Source organism: Ursus arctos, unplaced genomic scaffold, assembly GCF_023065955.2.
Source record: "Ursus arctos isolate Adak ecotype North America unplaced genomic scaffold, UrsArc2.0 scaffold_27, whole genome shotgun sequence".
NCBI lineage: Eukaryota > Metazoa > Chordata > Mammalia > Carnivora > Ursidae > Ursus > Ursus arctos.
This window is the reverse complement of record NW_026622952.1, coordinates 20,483,298-20,489,578: the sequence shown is the minus strand read 5'-3', so window position 1 is coordinate 20,489,578 and position 6,281 is coordinate 20,483,298. Positions and strand designations below refer to the sequence as shown.

Here is a 6,281-nt window from a genome sequence, read left to right as displayed (position 1 = left end):
TCATGCCTGAAGGGGTGGTTGAATTGCTCACTGGAATGGAAGAATTTCTGGAAAGGGCTTTCTCTCCCGAGTCCTCTGACGCAGGGGTGCAACTCTGAAAGAGTGCTCCTGCCTTTCAGACATGACCCATCTTTCCCACCTCAGAGCCTTCACACATGCTGTCTGCTCACCTGGAGCCTTCTTTCCATGCCTGATTGCATTTCATGCTCATCAAAAATGTTTTCCTTGACCACGGTATCAAAAATAGGTCACCCATCCCCGTTCTTCTTTAGATGCTATTTGATTCTTCTATAGCACGGGTGACAGTTTTCACGACTTGTTTATTGTTGCAGTAAAGCTTCTCTCCCTGCTGCTAGACTTTAAGATCCGTGAATCTACGTGACATTCAACTTGTAAATTCAGTGCCTAGAAGATGCTAGTAAACACGTGCTGAGTGAATGTATTTGGTTTGGCCAACTGGGTGGATAACTGAGATCATTACTAAGGGTTAAACAGAAGTAGAACATTTAGGGGAAACAAATTTAAGGTGATATTAAGGGGTGACAGTAAGATAACAACTGATGGTTTTAAACCTGAAAATCTGTTTATTCACATTTGTCCTCGAAGGTGTAATTCCAGTGTCAGAAGAAGCCTAACCTTTGAAATCTAAGTAAAAGTGGCATAAAGCTACTCCATGGGCTGTGATTTCTCGGAGTCCCACCAGTTCTCTCAGGGTTTGGGCAGAGGAGCCTGGTTTCAGGTCACCTCTGGATCACCTTCCATTTTTGCTGAATTGTTTAACTCGTGGGGATCTGGACTGCACGTACTCTCCTGGCCTGTACTCCCAGCGGCCACACACACACGAGGCTCTGCTCTCCTCCGACGTCAAAGTCCTGTTGGATCCTTCGGCAGCCGCTCAGCTCTTTCCTGCCAAGGACCAGCTTAGGGATTGTACCACCAATTCTGAGCTACTTTGCAAGGTATTTTTCTCAGGCAAAACCAGCTCCATCCCTAAGAAAAATGTACTGTCTCACCTTACTGCATTGAAGTTCATTTGGTTATGAGTAACAGAATCCAAATGAAACTAAGATAAGCAGATTAAGGAGTTCATTGTAGAGAGTGTGGTTTCTAATGGAACTGAAGGAAGAACTCCATAACCAGGACTTGGGAAGGTGTCTCCTCGTAAAAACAAGCAGTTTCTGAGGATCCTAGACAATTCCCACAGAAGGGGAAATCCACGTGAGCTGGCCAGACACACGCAGAGATGTCCTTGCTGTGGCCCGCTGAGCGCACAAGGTCTGAGCCCATGTCAGGGGGGTCACTGACTTGAGAACACTTCACAGGACGCATAGCACTTTCACATATAACCATCTGCAGATTTTTAGAAAAACACAATCATTGTTTCACTGGGGGGAAAAATCCTTTATCATTCAAGTAAGATATGGATGAGAGAAGAAATAATTCATTTTAAACTAATGATGCCAGGAATTATATTGACCTTTGAAGTGATCATCTTAAAAGCCTAGTATTTATTCAGTGTTGCCATTCTTAGCACTTTTCATGCACCCACTACATGCCCCTGTGAGATATGCAATAAATATTTAACTCCTACAAAACCTGAGATGGAGTGTGGGAGTGCTGACAATTGACTCCAGCTCTGGTCCTCCATCTGGTTCTCCCCTCTGGCCCATAGGTGGCGCCACTTTGGCTAACTAGTAGAAATCCTCCGGTGCACAGATGGCCGGCCGGCCAGCCTGCCTGCCTGCCTGCCTGCCTGCCTTCTTTTCTTTCCTTTCTTCTTCTTCCTTCCTTCCATTTTTTTTCTTTTCTTTCTTCCTTCTTTTCTATTATTTTTAGTAGGCTTTAATTCACTTTATTTATTTTTTTTTTTGTATAAAACTATGTGGTGGCCACTGCTGGAGCCCGGGTCCTCTGCGTGAAGACTGTGGTGTGGTCTTCACAAGATGGTCAGTGAATTCCTGATAGGGAGACTTGGTGGACACTCTCTTTATTCAGAGATTAGGGATGAGATACCTCTAGGTCTTGAAAATGGCATCAAAGTGGCCTTGGTGAAGTTGCCCATGGTGGCAGGACAGCTGGGGTGTAGCAGTCACTAATACGGGCATCACCAGTAGCGTCTCCGGCACAGGGCTGAGATGCTGCTGGTGCCTCTGGGGACAGGGATGAGGAGCACGGGCACAGAGCCATGGCAGCCGGTCACCTTGCATGGGACAGCGTGGGGCTTGCCGATCTTGTTCCCCTGGTAGCCTCACTGCACGGGGACGATGGAGAGCTAGGCCAGGGTGATGGCCGCATGGAAGGCAGCGGCTACCTCCTTGCAGCATTCAACACCCAGACCAACGCGTCCACTGGAATCTCTGATGGCAACAAACGCCTTGAACCTGGTCCGCTGGCCCGCTGGGGTCTGCTTTTGCACCGGCAGAATCTTCAAAACCTCGTCTCCGAGGGAGGCCCCCAGGAAAACGTCAATGATTCACATTCCTTGGTGGGCAGGGAGAAGAGATAGATCTCCTCCAGAGACTTGATCATGTCCTTGACCGGGTGGCCTAGCTTGGTGAAGGCCATTCCCTTCTTGTTCTCAGCCTTGCCTCCAGGAGCGCCGTCGGTGGCGTCAGCCGGCCCCCACCAGGGCGGGGACCCCAGGCAGGGATGCTGCTGCCCCCACCTCCGCTGGGAGCCCCGCCGCCTCCCATTCCAGGGTCCCGCAGCGGCACCTGTCATCCATTTAGTGTTTTCGCAGAGAGGGCGCCAGGTGTGCCACTCTTAGGTAACTACCATGTGACCCCACCACGTGCCCCTCCCCCATAAAAGCTGCGGGCGGAGGTCCGGGCTGGATGGAGACGTGCTTGGAGCGTGGCTGCCTTCTGTCTGGATCCTCCGGCTGCGGGGTCTCCCTGTCGGTAAGTTACCCTGAATGACTGTGTAATCAGTACCGAGTGGCTCGCTTCCTTTTTCGGTCTCAAAGTGCCTTCTCAGTCTGGAGGATACATTGCTGTCCCTCCCCCACTTTCTAACAATTAGCTTAGTCAGCAGGGCACCGAAAACCGAGCAGGCAGGGGTCAAGGGCGGAGCTGGGGGAAAGCCCGAGGTCCGCGAGGGGCCAGCGCCCGTTGTCCCTGTCGGGGGAGAGCCCCTTGTCGGGGCGGACGTTGGGGGGGGTAGGTGGGGGGGTTGCCGTTGGTGGAGCTGAGCCACTGTAAGCCAACGGGCTGAGAGTGGCAGCTGGGGGTTTCAACTGTTGGATCCTGGGGGAGATGGAATTATGTTAAATGGGTCTGAGATACCAAAAATGGTCTCCATCACTGTTCAACCTGACTTTCAAAAAAGCCTGTATACCGTAGGCATGGGTGAGAATCGTAGGCACTTAGCTCATTGGGTTGATTGGATAAATGCCTTCGTTAAGATAACCTGCGGAAGGGAAGGGGGTTGTTCCCTCCCTGCTAGGCTGGACCTCTCTGGAAGAACTGCAAGAAATGTTTGGTGAACTGGGAATGAACCATCGTATCTCTGCTCCCCATTTTAGAGGCCCAGACACAGAATTTCTTTGCTCTGGTACGAAAGGTCGTCCCTTACAGTCAGCCCTGGGGACAATGTCTGGGATTTGAGTATCTATCCTTGCCCCTGGGGTTAACTGTTCCATTGCTACAGGAGCCACTCTGGTGGTTGACCTGAGAAAGACCGAGGGAATTGTCACAGGGGGAAACAAGATTGTGCCGACGATAAAATGGTGGAAAGGGGGCCCGTCAAGTTCTCTGGTAAACAATTGTGGTGAGATCTAAGATTATCTGGCACCCCCCCCCCCCACCAGAGAAGATCTAAAGCACCAGATTCAGCGCTGCTGAGCCTGTTGAGAGCCTTGGCTAAGGCAAAGCAGTTTTCTCCCTTGGAGGAAGGCTCAAAAAAGCCACGCGGGTCACTGAATGCCCCTCCACTGAGGAGTTTAGGGGGTGGGTACCCCTACTACTAGAGACGAGGGGTTAGGCCAGCGTTGCCCTCTAGTGTGAGCAATAGGGGGCAACCAGAGGGCCCCCCCCCCATGTGGAATCAGCCACTTATTGGTGTCCCACGAACAGCCTGTCCTAGCTCTGCTAGACACGAGCCAGGCACACGTATCTAGGGAAATCCCGCAAAGCTTGGGGGAGAAACAAGAGCTGTTGATGGTTATGGCGGATGAAGGATCCAGAGCAGGCAAACTAGTCTTTGCCTACAGGTTGGCAGGCTTCCTCCCCACTGTTTTCGAGCGCAGCTTTCGCCCGTTCCGGAGTATGTTTTGGGTGTAGATGGTCTGCAGGACCTGGATCTAACTACAACAGGTGAATTCAGGTTGCGCGACTTGGGATGACTGATCCTTGCTGTCTCAAGCAGTCATTCTAGGCGTACTTAAAGCCGTGAGCACGGGAGATAAATCCCCACAGAATCCAAAGGCTGGGTCCATCCGTAAAGCTCCTGGGTGTCCTCCTGGGGAAGACCAAGGTGTGATGCTGGTGGTGGTCACTGATAAAATGCAAGCCTTCCCAATCCCGAAAACGGTAAAGAAATGACAAGCTCCTGTTGGCTTATTGGATTACTGGAGACCTTTTATTCCTGTTCTAGCACAGTTATGGAGCCTTTGTATGCCTTGGTTAAGGGAAGCCAACAGGGTTTGGGTGCTAAACAAGAGGCTTTCTTAATGGCAAAAATGGTAGTGAAACAAATACACCCCGGGGGGTATTAATGCCAGATGTGAGTTATGAACAGAAGTTCGTATCCAGAGGGTTTGGCCGGGGCTTGTGGCAAGGACAAAATGGGAAGTCAACCATTATTTGCATAAGTTCAATAGGAATCTGTTCTCCTTTTGACACCACTGGAGACATTGGTTATGTTCCCAAGGCTCTGACTGAAATGCTGTATTTGAGAGAGACGTGCACAGACTCAGATATGACCAGACAGCTTTGAGGAACCAAGGTTGACTTTATGGAGCCAATGAAGCCCCTTGGCGCAAAAAGAAAAAAAAAAAATTGGCCTGGTAACTTGAGTGCAGGGTTCCTGGGAGCCTTACCAGGTGAGTAAGGGAAGTCCCTTCCTGGCAGGCTCAGGAACCTCAGGAGATTTTGAGGAGACCTCGAGAAGACAGGAAGTAATGCAAACCTATAGATATTGCCGGCAAGTCTGATGGCGAGTATTTGGCTTGGCTCTTAGCCTTGAACGGCTGTTAAAGGCTCACTCTGAAATTCCTTATGGAAAGCTCTAGCAAAGCCGATTTAAAAGAATCTAAATGGCTAGTTACTGTTCTTGCTGCCCTTATGTAAATAGGCCAAGTTTGTTAAAACTGGACTTGTTTTACAAACAGCTTAGTCTTAGTTTCACTACCTTTGCTAGAAGTGGGGGTGACTTTGGAGAACATTGTTTCTGTAACCTACCTCTGTGGGTGTTAGACTCTAGTTCTGATTAGTTGTCCTTGAATGTTTATTATTTATAAAACCAAGCTGGATCCTGCCTTTTGGTTTCTTTGCAAATCTGGCTCATTTTCTACCCGATCGCTTGCCTGACTCTAGGCCTGACTTTGAAAACCCAGCTGCAGGCCCAGCTCCTGAAACGAGACAACTGCTTAACTGACCTAATGTACCTTGTTATGAGATGTGGAACGGGTGCCGTCTCAGGTGATCCAGGAGAGGTCCAAAATACTGGCTCTACGAAGGGTGGGGCTCAGCTTAGCACTAGGGGACATCTACAATTGGATGCAAGCCCGTTTCATTGCTCAGATCATGATCTGTGCCCCTTTCCAGCAGAAAGTAGCTAGGTCATCACCCCTATACCTCAAGAATGAGGAATGGTGAAAGCCAGGGGTTGTTGACTCGTGGAGACCAAACAGCTATGTGCTAAAATGAGATTTGTCCTATCTCTTGCCTGTAAAACCTTTGTCTTATGGCCCCTAGCCTCACCTTGCTGATGTTCCTTTCTGTCACCTCAGGAAGTGTCTCCCTGTCACAGACCCCCACTTACAGTGAAGCTCACAGTTGCTACAACCATTAAGTCTGAGGAAAGGACCACTTCAGGTCACTCATGTTGCTCTTTATTGCTGCTGGGGGGCAGGGATGCACATCCCCTCCCGATATCTGGCTCTAGGGTCCTCATGGAAGATTGGCATACAAAGATTATACGGGTGGTAAAGATGTTGGGGGCAGAATGTAGGAGTGCTGACAACACCGACTCCATCTTGGGCCCTCCATCTTGTTCTCCCCTCTCGCACACAGATGGTGCCACTTTAGGTAATTAGCAGAGATTCTCTGTCTCACATGACA

The 6,281-nt window shown here is 49.8% G+C and overlaps 1 pseudogene; it reads right to left on the bottom strand.

Moving 5' to 3' along the window:
- Positions 1–1,878: 1,878 nt before the first annotated feature.
- Positions 1,879–4,853, bottom strand: LOC125283695 (40S ribosomal protein S2-like; annotated as a pseudogene).
- Between the last annotated feature and the right edge of the window lie 1,428 nt (positions 4,854–6,281).